Genomic DNA, 17,186 nt, shown 5'->3' on the forward strand with positions numbered 1-17,186 from the left:
TCCGCGACGCTGCCAAAGCTATACAATTGCCCCAATCGGGTAAGCGCCAAAGCGTCAAAAACCTCATAAGCCAGCTACAAAGCGTCAAAAGTGTGGTGGTGTTGCTCCAGCTGTGGTGGGAGCCGCAAGGGTTGCACGAGCTGCTCCACCGCGTAGTCGACGGCAACGACCGATAACGCCCTCCAAAAAAATTTCTGAATAAGCCAAAACCTTCGTAGGCCTGTATATAGTATAATCCTAGCTTTGCGCAATTTTATTACGATTTGTGGTGGCTCTACAGCCTCATCTTGTTGACTATATTGAGTTGTTGGGGGTGCTCAACTGGCGATGGTGCTCATCTGGTGCACGGGCACTGTAGGCAACTGTGAGTGGGTTACTGTGATCTAAGGCGTGGGCGCGTTAGGTCGCTAGATACCACTGTTTGTTGTCTTTGCGGGCAAGGTGCTTATCAACGTCTAGTTTAAGAATTTGCCTGCTAACTAGATTCTTAAAGTTAGTCCCAATAGCTAGACGAATAATTAGCTTAGTCTTGCCTAGTTAGAGCACTTTAATACCTATACAAAGAGCTCTACTGTAGGTGGGTATCGACTACTTATTATTGACGGCCATAAGAGCCACTGCTCCATCGATTTTCAAGATCTTTGCAAGGAGAAGAATATTATTCTTCTCTGCATGCCTCCACACTCGTCTCACCTATTGCAGCCCCTTGACGTCGCCTGCTTCTCGCCATTAAAGCGCAAGTATGGCGACGCTGTTTCAGGCTTGGCACGCAACCGCACCTACTATATTAGCAAAGAGACCTTCCTACTAGCCTTTAAGGCTGCTTTTAAGCAGTCTATTACAAAGGAGAATATCCAAGCTGGCTTTAGAGGCGCTGGTCTAGTCCCACATGACCCACAGGCTGTGCTATCTAAGCTTGATGTAGTGGTGCAGACGCCAGTACAATCACCACGACGGACAGCCGCCTGGCAGGCGCAGACACCACGCAACGCGCGCGAGGTTAAGGCTTAAAGTACTCTTATTCAACAAAGAGTAAGAAACCGCCCTAGGTCTTCTGCAAATTCTCTTGATAAGAAGGTTGTATAGCTAAGTAAAGGGGCTCAGCAAATAGCACATGAGATAACGCTTATGAGGGAGGAAGTGGCTGCTCTTCAAGAGGCTCTAGACACAGCAAATAAGCGTAAGAACCACAAGCGGCGATACGTACGGACAGAAGAGACTCTTACTATAGGCGAAGTACAAGAAGTATTAGCTGAACAGGCGGGTAGCAGTCGTGGTGATGGTGAGAGTGCGTCGAAGAGGGTGCGAGGAGAGCGGCGGTGCGGGCGTTGCAAGCAGACTGGACACAACGCTCGTACCTGCGCAGTTGAGATAGATAGTGCAAGTGATAGTAGCAATTCTAACAATTAATCTAGTATATTGCAATAGTTTATTGACTGTAATAAAAGACTATAATAACGTGTTAACGTCAACGCGCTGGTGGGGAGTGACCGACTCGCTTGGGTGACCGACTCGCTTATGAACCACGTTATATAACTTAAAATTTAATTACTTAAAATGCAAAAGTTTGAAGTTTATAAACTTAATAGTTATACTACTCTCTACTTAACGTAGCGCTAATAGCTATATTTATAAGATATATTCTTTATAAGAGTAGCTACTTGTCCCTTTTTACAACTTCATTAGTATACGTATTCATCTAAAACTTTACTTATTTTATAGCTTTTTAAAAAAACTTTTCTTAAAACCTTTTATTAAACATAACTACTTTTTTTACTTTTTCTCTTATCTGCATCAAGATAGCTACTTAGTAGTATTTATACTTAATTATAGCTAAACCTTTGAATAGTAGATACCTTTATGCCTAAATACAAAGCTTAGTTACTTTTTTAGTATCAAAAAATCCTGTATGCTTATTATCATTATATTTTGTATTAGCTAGCTAGAATGGCTGTTTATAAAAAGACTTCTTAGCATTTTTGAGTCAGCTATAAATATTGTTAGCTACTATTTCTCAAATACACTTTTAGCTAAATATATAAATATAAGTAAAAGTGAGTATTATTACAAAAGTCTACTACTGTAAAGTAAATAACAGGCTAGACTATAGCTACTTATCACAATAAATAGTATAATTGCTAGAGTAAGTAGTATTTATCTTATAAACCATTTAGTTAGTTAGTTAGTTACTTAATTAATATTATATAAAGTCTAAAAGAGTATAAGAAAGTAGAAAAAGAATACTATAAGCATTAAGTTAATATACTAACTAATAGCGTGATAGTAGTAATATATTTAGAACTAAAATTAGAATAACTATAGTAAATAAATGATACTTAGGTTATAGAGCTTTACTGTAGTAGTTATTACGTAACTACTATATAGCTCTAATACGCTATTACTGATTTAAAGTTACTTAAGGTAAAAGCTAACTATTACGTAATTAGTAGTATCTTAGATGCGCTTACATTACTAATAAGTAGTTGCTTATTAGAAATTCTAAAGAAGATAGACTTAGTAGAAAGAAGAGAAGATACAACGTGCTTTACTGATGTAAATAAATAAATGGATATAACTAGTAAAATAATTACGCTTTTAGTTGATACAATATAGGTAGGGTTATACTACTACTCTAATAGGCTGCTAATTATTAGAGTAGTGCATATAAAGCTTGAATAAATAAAAAACCTAATAGTAATAATGAGAAGAAGTAGTAGTTAAGTAGTTATTGTATAACCTATTAAGAGGTAACGTATCCGTATAGCGAGTCGGTCAGTAGACCGAAGCGGTCACTCTGCCAAGACCCCACTAACTTTGACTACCATACGTGATGCCTCCACGCAATAACGTGCAAAACTCCTTAAAAGAATCTTAATTATAGCTTACAATATAAGCTTTCTAACGTAACGCGACACTTAGCTAGCGACGCGCTGCAGCAATCTATAGCGTCTCCTAAAGCACCCTTAGTAATTAACTTGCTAGAAAGCTCTCTTAAAAAGATTGTACGCCTAACTTAATAAAACTTCTTATAATAGAAGAGGAGACAGTTGTCGACTATATACTAGACTGTGACGCGCGAGGATATCCACTACGCCTTCCTGCTGTTAAAGATCTAGCTAATTCTTTGCTAGCTGCCCACTACTGCAACCCTATTAGCCTAAACTAGCCTAAAGCATTCATAAAGCGTCGCCTAGAGCTTAAAATAAAGTTTAATTAAAAGTACGACTATGGGAGAGCCCTCTATGAGAATCCTAAGCTTATGCAGGGCTAGTTCTATCTAGTATAGAATACTAGAGCCAAGTATGGGCTCTAGGACGACGATACATATAATATTAATAAGACGGGCTTTATAATAGGTATACACAACGCGTTAGTAGTAGTTACAGCCTCTAAGCGTTAATTAAAGCTAAAATCCTTATAGTAGGGCAACTAGGAGTGGGTTACTAGCGTAGTTTGTGTTAGCGCAGCTAGCTAGGCGATCCTACTCTTTATTATCTTTTAAGGCAAGCACCACCTCTCTACTTAGTATAAAGAGGATAGCCTGCCTAGAGACTAGCTTATTAGGGTCTCTAAGAACGGCTAGACAATAAATAAGCTTAGTATAAAGTAGCTAGAGCACTTTGATAGACATACAAAAGAGCGCACTATTAGAGCCTATTGTCTGCTTATTCTTAATAGTCATAAGAGCCACAACTGTAAGGGGCTCGACCCCGGAGGGTAGTCTTAAGCTCGGGAGCACGATCGGACAGGCCAAGGTAACAAGATTGTATTCGATAGAGAGCTAAGCTCTCGGCTACGTAGCTATCTATATACAATGCTGGTTGCTAGGGTAACAATTGGGCCGGGCAGGTGGAGTAAACGAGGTCGTAGACGAGTATGGGAGGCGAAGGGCGTTCAGCCCGTTACAACAACTCGCTTAAGTTCTAACAATACTATAAGGAGGCAAAGATTATCACTCTCTATATGCCTCCCTACTCCTCTTGTCTACTACAGCCGCTTATTATAGGCTATTTATCGCCTTTAAAGAAGGCGTATAAGCGCTAAGCTAAGGAGATAATACGCAATAGAATTAACCATATAACTAAGATTAAGTTCCTCCTAGCCTTCCTATAGGCCTATAGCAAGACTATTACAAAAGATAATATCTTAAGAGGATTTTAAGGCGCTAGATTAGTTCTATACGACCTAGAGGTAGTAATATTAAAGCTTAATATTAAGCTACGTACGCTAACACTACCTGCTATAGAAGATCTACCCTAGCTGTCGCAAACTCTAAGCAATACCCTAGAACTAGGGTCGCAATTAACGCTAGTAAAGTAGAGGATTTAGAGGTATATAGATAGCTTACTATTAAGTATAGTAGTTGCCTTTGAAAAGCTAGCTAAAGGCGCTGTTATTATTACGCAGAAGTTAGTATTAGCGTAAAAACGTGTCTCTAAACTTAAAGTAGCTAACAAAGCTGCTTCGCGATAAAGATTGTATAAAAGAAAGCGAGTGTTAAGAGATAAAGCCCTAATAGTTAAAGAGAGAGAGCAATTGGTAGCTCTAAAAGAGTCTAGCGTGCGTTGTAATAGGAAGAAGGTAAAGAAGAGAGTGCGCGCTAAGGCGGGTGAGCCGTCCTAAAGGCGCTATAGACGCTACAGTAAGGCAGGGCATAATACACGTCTATGCAGGCAAGTAGAAGCAATAGATTCTAAATAGAATAGCCTACTACAATTTTAATTTACTACTATAGCTACGTTGCAATAGTCTATATTAGTCATGGTGTTTAGTAGGGTCTTGGCAGAGTGACCGCTTCGGTCTACTGACCGACTCGCTATACGGATACGTTACTTATTAAGTTAAAGCTATCAAATTAAGTAAAAATTTAGTTCAAAATAAAATTACTTAGTAGTTTTAGCGTTTAAGAATACTAAGGCTTCAGCTACTAAGAGCTAAGTAAAAAATTATATACTTTATTTATTTTATTTATCCCTATACTTAGTAGGTAATAAGAGTATATTGAAGTTTATTAATCTCTATCAGAAGTAATACTATCTCTCTTTTGTACTTTACTAGAAAATCATAGTATAAATATAATAAAGAATTTTAATGAATACATATATATAACGTGTTTCACCAGTGTGCGCCCCACCCCAGTGTGCGCCCCACCCCAGTGTGCGCCCCATTAAATCCTACTAACTCACTTTCACATTAGTATTACGCAACACTACTACAATTATTCTAATTAAGTAGAATAGAATCTTATTCTATAGACTCTTTACTCTTATCTTTATCCTCTAATTCTACTTAACAGGTGCGAGAGTTGTGTCTAATTTAGCTACAACGTCCACAGCGCCGTTTACTACGCACCCTCTTCGCAGGTGTTACACTATTATTATAGCTACTACCCTCTACCTTAGTAATCTGATTAGCTATCTAGCTAACTATCTATAACTTCTCTGCCTGTACGTAGCGCCGCTTACGAGTTTTTCACTTTGTTAATGTTTTAATAGTCTCTTATAGGCGACCTATTTCCTCCTATATTAACACTATTTAATAAGCGATCTGCTAGGCTTCTTTACTTATTTGCCACATCTACTCCTTAAGAGATGCTATAGAAGACCCTTGCTAGATTTGCATATAGTTTTCAACAAGCGTACTATACGCCTCTATTTCGCGCACGTTGTGCGGCGTTTTTAGCTCCTAGGTAGTAGTCTCTTAGACTAGTAGAGTTAGTGTATATAGTATAACGTTAAGCTATAATAAAACAGCGTAAGAATTGTGTGGCACAAGTCCTACACCTTAAAAGCCTACATAGATATTATCTACTATAATTGTCTTATTATAGGCCTCTTTAAACGTTAGTAGGAAGGTTTCTTTGCTAATATAGTAGATGCAATTGCGTGCTAAGACTAAGATAGCATCACTATACGCGCGCTTTAATGGCGAGGAGCAGCCCACATTAAGCGGCTATAAGAGGTGCGACGAATGCGGAGACATATAGAGGAGGATGATCTTCTTCTCTTCGTAGAGATCTCAGAATTCCACTAAGCAGTGGCTCTCATAGCCGTCAATAAGGAGCAGCCTATAGGTCCCTATAGGACGCGCATAGGAATCGAAGTAATAGAGCTAGTTAAGCGCTAGTTTGTTGTTCATCTAGCTATTAGAACTAACTTAGATTACCTAGTCGCGTGGCGGATCCTCTGTAAACTAGGTAGAGATTAAAACCTTGCTTATAAAGATAAGAAAGGCTAGGATGCGCTTTCCTATCGCACTAACACCTTGTATCAGTGTAACCCACTTACGATTACTTAGCTAAATCTTCTTTAACCTTCCTAGTTTATCTAAGCCTATAATAACTAACTACAATAAAATCTTGCTTATAATAAAGCCTGTCTTATTAAAGTTGTAGATATCTTCGTCTACAATACTATACTTCGCCTTTATATTCTAAACTAGCTTGAACTAGCCTTTAATAAGAGCTAGATCTTTGTAGGTAGCTTGCTAATAATTATATAGACGGCTCTAGCGCGTACGCAGCTTAGGATTGTGCTAGATAAACCTATCCACCTAGTTCTTGCTAACCTCTTCTCCACTACGCTCTTAAAGCAGTCTATTAGCTATATCTCGCACGTTGTCTCTCCTATAGGGTAGTCCTCGCTTAGCCTTAACTAGTATACGCCTAGTAATCACCTCCTCTTCTAGTTTTGTTAGGCGCTTAGTTGGTAGTTTGTAGTCGCGTTAACAGGGCTTTCTAGCGCGTTGCTGCTATATTGTCTATCTTAGCACGCTATAGATTAATTTAGCGCGTTTTAGACTTAAGTTATTATATTTTTAGAGATAAGAGATAGCAATAGCAATATTAGCTTTAGTATAGGTTTTTTGAGATTAGGGTTGTTAAGACATCACGCGTTGTTGTTACGAAGGTGAGGTGTTAGGATTTGATGGGGCGCACACTGGGGTGGGGCGTACACTGGTGAAACACGTTATAATATAACTAAATATTTTAAATTTATTCTATTAGAGCTAATACTTGGAATAAGCTTTTTATACCTATTATCCACGCGTAAAATAAAATAAAAATACTAATAAAAATCTCATAAACAATATTGTTACAAGTAACAAGCAGAAGGATTCTTCCCTTGTTGGAATGGCGAGTGGTTGGAGAACCACTCAGGATGACACCAAAGGCACGACGACAACCCCGCGGTGATCACGTGACGTGTGCTCCCGCCAAGAGCCATGCTCCCGCCAAGGAAGGGAGAATGGGAGGCCTTGGGAGAATTGTGCTCCCACTGCTCCCATGGGAACATGCTTCCGAGGGAGAATAGGGAGCATCAGGACAGAACACGATGGGTATAAGAATGTGTTGGATTTCATTATTACACTCGTTGTGGTTAACTTATTATACTGTACTCTCTCACAAGTTCTTTACTTAACAAGATTAGTACTTTATTATTCTACCTTACTATAGAATTAATTATCTTTACTATCGGTTGAACATCCATAACTCTTTTCCACCTGAATTACTCGGCAATCACACGGCTTACCACGAACCCGCTGACTCGCCCTAAACCGGATCGAGTCCTAGCTAAGTATAGTCGAACCCCGTGTAACAAATATACAAAAGGCAGCACCAAAAAACAAGAGAAAAAAGTTATGTAGTAGTATATTTCCATAGATTTTCTTACTCTATATTTTTATATACATATCTCTATATAGCTACTTAATAAGTAAAATTTAGGTCCACTAGGCTAAATAGCTAGTTTAACACTTTCCAAATCTATGCCCTACTTATCTCTAGCTATTTTATAAGCTAAGTTATTTAACGTGTTTCACTAGTAAGCAGGCTACTGTTACACGGGGGTCGGCTATACTTCTCTGGTCTCGGTCCGGCTTAGGGCGAGTAGACTAAAGCGGTAGTCCGTGTGATTGTTTGCGAAGTGCTATGTGGAAAAGAGTTATAGGATTTAACCAAAAGAATAAACAATTAATTCTATACTAAGATAGAATAACTAGTATCAATCTATGTAAGAGATGAACTATTCTAAAGTTGACCACAACGAGTGTAATAATGAAATCCAACCCATTCTTATACCCATTGCCTTAGGTCCTGCCATCCCGTCCATCCCATCTTCGTGTCCCTTAGCGGGATGGTTGGGATGGCCTGCCATCCCATGTCCTGCTGCCATCCCCATCTTGGCGGGATGTCCTGTCTTAGCGGGATGGCACATCACGTGACTCCAAGCCCCGCGATAGCCATTACCTTCTAACGTGGACGTGGTTGACCTCTAACCCCGTCATCCTGCGTTAAGGAGAGAATCCTTCTTGTTACGAGTAACATTATCCCCCCTCTTAGGCGTATCGTCCCAATACTCTAGAATATCGTTTTGCCGTGCCGCGTGTTAAAGCGCTAGCTGCATATAAGGTCGGTAGGCCCCGGGCCATTATATCCGTCCCTTTTCTCTAGCCTTCCTAACCATGCCTAAGGTCCTGTCCTCCTGTACCCGTGTTCGCGCTTAAAAGTCGAACGAAGAGCGTTATTCCCGTGCTGATCGTGTAATAGAGCAGGGGAACGAGATGACCGTTTATCGCTGTTCTCGTTGTGAAGAGAAGAACCTTTATTGTTTTGTGGACACCGCCACTAGGCGTTGCGCTAGTTGTATTTCTATGAAAGCTAAGTGTAGTCTGTTTGTTTCTAAGAAAGAGTGGGAGAAAGTGCAACAGGAGCGCGAGCAGAAGGAGCTTAAGGTCGCTCGTTTAAGGGCTCAGCGCGCTTAGCTAGATGCGCAGTTGTCCTAGCAAGAGGTGGCGCTTTTAGAGGTGAAGTCCTGAGAGCGTTCCTTCGCTCGTCGCGATCTTGCCGTCCTCAAGTTCCAGGATCGTGCGAAAGAGAAAGTCAAGGGGAGTTCTGCCCCTGGTACGGACCTTCCATCAGCCGGACCTTCGCTACCCGCACAGTCGACTAACCTAGGCTAGTTACAGGCTGATTCTTCTTCTTTTAATCCTTTATCCCTTGACTTCTTCTTTTCCTACAAGAATCTAGTTCTCGCTTCTGTGGATGCTTCTAATAGTACTCACGTACTAGTGACTTGTAGTTCGTTAGGTTTCCTTTAGGTTCCTAAGTGTTATGGCTCTTAGGCCATCCTTGCCACTTAACTAAGTACTTCCACTAACTACTGATTTTCCGCAGGTCCTTAACTTCCTCGACCTTGTACTTATCGTCTTCGAGCTCTATATCCGTTGCTAGCTTGGCGTCTAGAGGTGCTCTTTCTAGTAGTTTCTTATAAAAGATAGGGTGGATTCGCATGCCTAGTAGGAGTTTTAACTTGTAATTTACTTTCCTAACTTCCTCTAGGATCTTAAATAGTCCTACTTAGAGGTTGTCTAATTTTCTGCATAGTTATTTAGTTTTTAGGTTTTGTCTTAACAAGAAAACTTTGTCCCCCTTCTTGAAGGTTAGTCCCTTAATCTTTTGCTTATTTGCAGCTCGTGCTATCGTGAGGTTCCGTTAAGCGATACTCTTACTTAGTTCTACATGCAATTCTTGCATTAGTTGTGCTTTATCGTCTGCGCCTACTGCAATACTCTTAATATCTTTAGAGTCTTAATAAGCAACTAGCTCATACCCGTAGTTCGCGTAGTGCGGTGACTTCTTTGTCGTAGCTAACTTTGAGCTGTTGTAGGCCAATTGTGCTGTTAGCAGGAGTTTAACCTAGTTTTCCTGTAGCTTGTTGGCGTACATCCTTAGGTACTGCTCTAAAGTCTAGTTCGTTCGTTCCATCTGGCCGTCTGTCTTGGGATGGAAGCTAGTCGATAGCTTCTTTTTGACTCCCAATTTCGCTAGGAATGTGTCCTAATACTTGAACGTAAATAGCTTATCTTAGTCTGTTATAAATTCTTTGAGCACCCTATGCTCTGATACTAGTGCCTTAGTTACTTTGTACGCGCATTTGTCTGCTGTAATAGCCTCTTTGGTTAGCACAAACTTTGCTGCCTTAGTTAATCGATCTACGATTACTAGTATTGTGTCGCAAAGTTGGTTGGACCTAGGTTCTAACGATACTAGGAGCTTTACTATAAAGTCTATTGTGACACTAGTTTATAGTTATGTTAGTAGCTATAAGGGCTACAATAGGCTATAGGGCTTATGTCTTTTAGGCTTATTGTAATAGTAGGCTAAATAGTTGCCTAAAGTATCCTACACCTTCGCTTGCAAGCGTAGTATAGCAAACACCTTTGCTAGTCTTCTAACTATTTCTTCTATTCCTGCATGTTCGTACTCTAGGGACTTGTGCAGTTCTTTAATAAGACTTAATCTTATGTGTGGAGGTACATATGTTCAATCCTTCAAAACTATATCTCGGTACTCTCGTTCGTCCTGTAGCAATTCATCGGAGCCTTCGGCGTTGGGCTCGAATTGCCAGCTAGCTGCTCTCTGCTGCCATTGCTGCTGTAGGGTTTCTACCTGCGCGGCTACCTTGGCTACCTTAGCCAGTTCTGGCTGGTTATATCTCAAGCTGCCATCGGGCATCTGCTTGAATACTGCATCGTGCGGTTCCTTGTGATCATCTTCTCGTAGATCCGATCTACGGCTCAGGGCATCCGCTGCCCCGTTAAGCGATCTAGCTTAGTGGGTGATCTTGAAGTCGAACTAAGCTAGCATCTTAGCCTATTAGACTTGTCGTTAGTTAAGTTTCTTTGTTGTTATGAAACTCGTTAAATTCTAGTAATTAGAAAACACTTTGATCGTGTAGGGCAAGCCGAACAAATGCACCTTTTACTATTTAAAGGCATCGACTACTCCTAGTAGTTCCTTATCGTAAACATCGTAATTTAGTTCTGCTCCTAAGAACTTCCGTGAATAGTAGAACACTAGTCTCTATTTCTTGTCTAGGCACTGCTATAACAATACAGCTCTAAGTGTATAATCTAACGCGTTAGTCTCGACTCGCGTCTCTCGTCTTAGGTCGTACATTTCTAGTACAAGCGCCTCTAAGAATGCCTGCTTAAGCGTCTTAAACGCTTCTTAGCAGTCTTAAGTCTATTTAAACCTAACTTCTTTCTTTGTAATCTCTATAAGAGGGGTTACAATCTAGAAGTAGTTCCTAATAAACTTTTAGTAAAAGTTCGCAAATCCTAGAAAGAATTGCACGTCCTTAACTATCTTAGAGGTTAGCTATTCCTATATAGTCTAGATCTTCTTTAGATTTATCTTAATACCCTCTATTAAGATAATAAAGCCTAGGTACTTAGTTTCCTTTATATAGAATTCGCACTTGCTAGCCTATAAGTACAACTTGTACTCCTTAAGCTTCTGCAGTACCTTCTTGACATGTTCGACATGTTCTTCTAGCGTACTGTTGGTGTATACTAATACATCGTCTAGGTAGGCCGTAACAAAGATTCCTAAGTATTCGTGGAGTGCCTTGTTAATCACCAACTAAAACGTTGCTAGCGCATTCGTTAGTCTAAATGGCATGACTGTGTACTCGTACAGTCCATACTTTGTCTTAAAGGCCGTCTTCCACTCGTGTCCTTTCTTGATTCGAATACGGTAAAACCCTTCCCGTACGTCGACTTTTGTAAACCACTTGGCTCCTTAGAGTCGATCTATGAGCTCTCCTATGAGTGGTAAGGGATATCAGTTCTTTACCGTGACCGCGTTCAACCGTCGGTAGTCGACACATAGTCGCCACTTCCCGTTCGGCTTCTTTACGAATAGAATTAGAGAGGCTATTAGGCCATGTCCTAGTCTAATAAATCCCTTTTTCAAATTCTTCTAGAGGTAATCCCGCAACTTAGCGTTGTGCTCAGGTGATATAGGGTACATTCCTCCTAGGCTCAACTTAGCTCTATCTTCGAGGACGATCTCATGATCCTAGTCCTAGTGTTCTGCTAGGTCTGTTGCTTTATTTTCCTCGAACAGTTCTCTAAACTCGTTCGTCTAGTATTCTGTTAGTATCGCCAAATAGTACTAGTCCTTCCTTCGTGGTCGCGACTTGTTTTAACTAAATAACTCCTACTTTCCAAGGGTCCTTCACATAGATTCTCGCGATCTTATGTGGTGGGATCGTACCTATCCTCCCGTCCTTGGGTGAGCTCTGGATAATCGGGTTCGACTCTTTTTGTACTCTAGCAACCTTGTGCACAGGTTCTCTTCCAAGTATTATTCGTTTCCACCAATTAATAGCTAGATTATGCTTTGACAACTAGTCGTAGCCTATTAATATATCTTCCTTACCAAGATCCATGATGTTAATTATCTCTTGACTTTCCGTCCCTGCCAAATCTATTAGCACTAGCTTAGTCTCTAGTCTTATTATGCTATTCCTGTACGCGATTAGGCTATCATCGGCTAATACCGCTCGCATTAGCACCTTCTTGGTCCGATAGGGTATCTCATGCATCTCCACCACCTTGGGTGAGATTATGGTTCGTGCAGCACCACTGTCTATAGTCGCTGTCACACAATGTCTGTTCACGAGGACTATCGCTTAGAGTCTAAGATCCTGCGTCCTTACGCTCTTAACTCCTACATAAGTCGTTTTTGGACTGCCTACACTAGCGTGACCCTATCCCTAGTGGCGTCCTAGTTTTTTAACTGTCTTCCCTTTCTCTTAGGGAAGTACCTATTGTCTATTTTAGCATTAAAATACGCCTAGCATGCATAGTTATAGCAAAAGGACTAATGCATATACTCGTGGGGAACCGGTCCTGCTGTCGCAGCTAACATAGCTTGCATCCGTGTTGTTGTCACCCTTAGTGTTTCCCGTTAGTGCATGTGACAGTTCTTTGCTGTGTATTCTTGCGCTGTTATCGTGCTATAGTAGAAGTCGTCTACCTTTTAAGCATTTCGTTGTTGCTTCCTGTGGTACTTGCAGTTCTCCTTGCACTAGAACTAATACAGCTCCTAGTGTGCTTGCTGCTTTTCTCGTTAGTGCATGTGGCATCTATCTACTTAACACTTGTTATACCACAATTGCGTATAGCAGTAATCGTCCTTATTGTCCCTAGTTTCTTCGCGTTTTCTTAGGTAGTAGTCGCACTATGCCTTACAGTCGACCTAATGCAGGTGCTTGTGTTACTCTATCTATTCCTTGAACGTGCGAGGTTCGTTCCTCTTGACCTTGGCTTCTAGGTCTCTGAAGCTAGGTTGCTTATAAACCGCTTGATATCCAATCTCTTTAGAGTTTAGTCCTGTAATGATGATTCAGTCTTCAAGAGCGCAATCATTAGCCTGGTGTGTAGCGTCTCCACATATCTAGCATAGTCGGTTTCTTAGGCGGCGCTGTACTTTGGCCCCTTCAACCCTATAGTCCGTTGGTAGTGGGTCATCCCACTTGAAGTCCTTTAGACCTACGGCTTCTTGTATTTTCTTAAAGGCCTTGTCTGACTTCTGTTGTGCCTCCTTATACAAGTTTAGGTCGCTAAGCGTGTCGTTAGGTTCTATGTCCTGTAGGTAGGGTGTTCCACACCTAATTATCCTAATCTTGATTTAACCTTGCTTAACTTTGTTAGAACAGTCTCTGGCAAAGTGTTCTTGTTTGCTACATTGGAGACATGCTTTGTTGTCGTAACGCCTCTAGCGTTCTTCCTTAGAAAGACCGTCCTAGCCCTTTCTTTGGGTGTTCTGGCTCTTGTTTTCTTACACCTTGCCTATTATAATAGTGTCGCTATCCTTATCTTTACTATGACGTTGCTTCCTTATGTTTGCTAGCGTAGGCTAGAATAAGCGTTTCCTTTGCTTGTATCTTTCTCATAGCCTATAGTTAATTCGCGTGGCTAGCTCTATTAGAGCATGAAGCGTTTCTGGCTTTTTATGGTGTACAAGACTGTCTTTAACATTTTGCTTTAGACCGCTCTTAAACACGGTTCGCAGCGCAGCATTATCCTAATTAATTCTTGCCTATAGCTGTTTAAACTCTGCCATGTATGCTAAGACTGACTTAGTCTGCTTCAAGTAAGTATTTGCCTTCTCCGCTTAGTTCTTTTTATCTATTTCCCTAAAGATTCGTCCTATCTCCTTCTTAAAGTTATTCCAGTTTCTAAATATTCCTTAGGTTTCGCTTTTGGTTCCTAGGTTGTCTGCGTCCTTTAGGAAGTCCTTGACATAGGGTTCTATCCATTTAGCCGCCCTGCCTTTTATATAGGTACTTGTTACAAGGATCTTATCCTAGTCTGTTAGTACTCCGTTGTACTTACAGTACAAGTTAATGTTAGTAAGGAATGTCTATAGTTTGGTGTGGGTTCCGTCGAACTTCTTAGGTGCCGCTATCTTGGGCTTTGTGAGGGATCTCTTCTCATTTAGGGTGGCCATTAGCTAACTCGAAAGCTAATTAATCATATCCTGCATGCTGGCCATCTGCCGCTGCGTGATTGTGGCCTGTCGCCTAAGATTCCGCAACTCTCGTAGGTTTCGTGCGTCTTCGTCCTCATCTTCGTCGTCACTTGGGGTTAGCATCTCGTCGTTGGATGCTAGTTGGGGCACTAGTCTAGGACCTTGTACTAGTCCGCTGGCACTAGCCTGGGATTAAGAGTGATTATAAGACATTGTGAATCTTAATTAGGCGTACTGTTGGTTAATCCTTCTACAAAGACTTAGTGGTGGTCAAAGTGTTACACAGGGGTCGGCTATACTTCTCTAGTCTTAGTCTAGGTTAGGGCGAGTAGACTAAAGCGGTAGTCCGTGTGATTATTTGCGAAGTGCTATGTGGAAAAGAGTTATAGGATTTAACCAAAAGAATAAACAATTAATTCTATACTAAGATAGAATAACTAGTATCAATCTATGTAAGAGATGAACTATTCTGAAGTTGACCACAACGAGTGTAATAATGAAATCCAACCCATTCTTATACCCATTGCCTTAGGTCCTGCCATCCCGTCCATCCCATCTTCGTGTCCCTTGGCGGGATGGTTGGGATGGCCTGCTATCCCATGTCCTGCTGCCATCCCCATCTTGGCGGGATGTCCTGTCTTGGCGGGATGGCACATCACGTGACTCCAAGCCCCGCGATAGCCATTACCTTCTGACGTGGACGTGGTTGGCCTCCAACCCCGTCATCCTGCGTCAAGGAGAGAATCCTTCTTGTTACGAGTAACAGCTACCCCAGTATATAGGCCACTTCCCTATAATATCCTACCTTTGCAACAACAACGCGTAATGTCTTAACAACATAATATATTAAAAACTTATACTAAAGTAGATCTATTTCTTAATTTTACTAATTTTAATTTTAAATAAATTTAGAGTAAATAACACGCTGCTACTACCTATAGCGTCCTACAAACAATAATCTAGCGTTGATAAGCTAGATAGCGCCCTTAAAGTGATTAGGAGCTACTAGTAAGGCGCCTAATAAAACTAGAAGAGGAGGCTATTACTATACGTGTAATAGTTAAGGCTAAGCGAGGACTACCCTATAGGAAAGACAACGTGCAAGATATGGCTAATAGACTACTCTAAGAGCGTGGCGAGAAGGAGGTAGGCAAGAACTAGGTTAATAGGTTTGTCTAGCGTAATTCTAAGCTACGTACGCGCTAGAGCTATCTATATAATTACTAGCAAGCTCTCTATAAAGACCTAGCGCTTATTAAGGGCTAGTTTAAGCTAGTTTAGAATATAAAGGTAAAGTATACTATTATAAATAAAGATATCTATAACTTTAATACGACTAGCTTTATTATAGGCAAGATTTTATTATAGTTATTTATTATAAGCTTAGATAAACTAAAGAGAATAAAGAAGATCTAGCTAAGCAATTATAAGTAGGTTACGCTAATATAAGGCTTTAGCGCAATAAGCACGCGTATCCTAGCGTTTCTTATTTTTACTAGCAAAGTTCTAATCTCTACCTAGTTTATAGAGGATCTGCCACGCAACTAGGTAATCTAAGTCAGTTCTACTAGCTAGATAAATAATAATCTAGCGCTTAACTAGCTTTGTTACTTTAATTCTTATACGCAGCTCATAGGGACGTATAGGCTACTTATTATTAATAGCTATAAGAGCTACTACTTAGTAGATTTCTAAGATCTCTACAAAGAGATAAAGATATTCCTCCTCTATATACCTCCCCACTCGTCGCACCTCTTATAGCCTCTTAATATAGGCTACTCTTTGCTATTAAAGCGCGCGTATAATAATGCTATCTTAGTCTTAGCACGTAATCGCATCTACTATATTAGTATAGAAACCTTTCTACTAGCGTTTAGAAAGGCTTATTATAAAGGTATTACACTAGAAAATATCTATAGAAGGTTCTAAGGTGCTAGACTTTTACTATACATTTATAACGTTATTTTATTATAGCTTAACGTTATACTACGTACGCTAACTCTACTAGCGTAAGAGACTACTACTTAAGAGCTAAAAACGCCGTATAACGCGCGTAAAATAGAGGCGTAGGCTACGCTTATATAAAACCATATATAAATCTAGCAAGGGTCTCCTATAAGTTCTCTTAAGGAGTAGATATAGTAATTAAGTAAGAGAGCTTAGTAAATAGCTTATAATATAGTGTTAATATAGGAGAAACTTAATCGCCTTAAAGCTATAATTACTAAAGTAATAAAGCGAAAAATTTATAAGAGGCGCTACGTATAGGTAGAAAGGTCCTAAATAATTAGCTAGATAGCTAATTAGATTACTAAGGTAGAGGGTAGTAGCGATAATAATAGTATAACGTCTACAAAGAGGGTGCGTAGTAAACAGCGCTACAAGCGTTGTAGCTAAATTAGACACAACTCTTGCACTTATTAAGTAGAATGAAAGAATATAGAGGATAGCAATACGTTTAAAGAAGAATATCTTATTCTACTTAATAAAAAACATTATAGTAGTGTTGCGCAATACTATTACAAAGATATAATAGTTTAGGGAGGTGGCCTATATACTAGGGTGGCCCGCTTACTGGTGAAACACGTTAAGTTTTAAAATCTCTAACGTATGTGGCAAGCGAGCGCCGCAGGCAAGCGAGCGCCGCACCCCACCAAACCTGCGCACCTCTCCTATCTCAACGAACAATGGCTCAACGTAGCGCTACTCAATTAGCTTTGAATAAAGCAGATATTCAGCTTGCTATTTCTTCTATTAATCTCTATTAAACACAAAGTAATCGTCGCGCTGCTGCTGTCTACAACGTGTACTAAACGAACAACTCCGCCACCGACGCGCTGGTACTACCTGCTCGACGCGTATT

This window comes from Exserohilum turcica (genome assembly GCF_000359705.1).
Source record: "Exserohilum turcica Et28A unplaced genomic scaffold SETTUscaffold_5, whole genome shotgun sequence".
Classification (NCBI taxonomy): domain Eukaryota; kingdom Fungi; phylum Ascomycota; class Dothideomycetes; order Pleosporales; family Pleosporaceae; genus Exserohilum; species Exserohilum turcicum.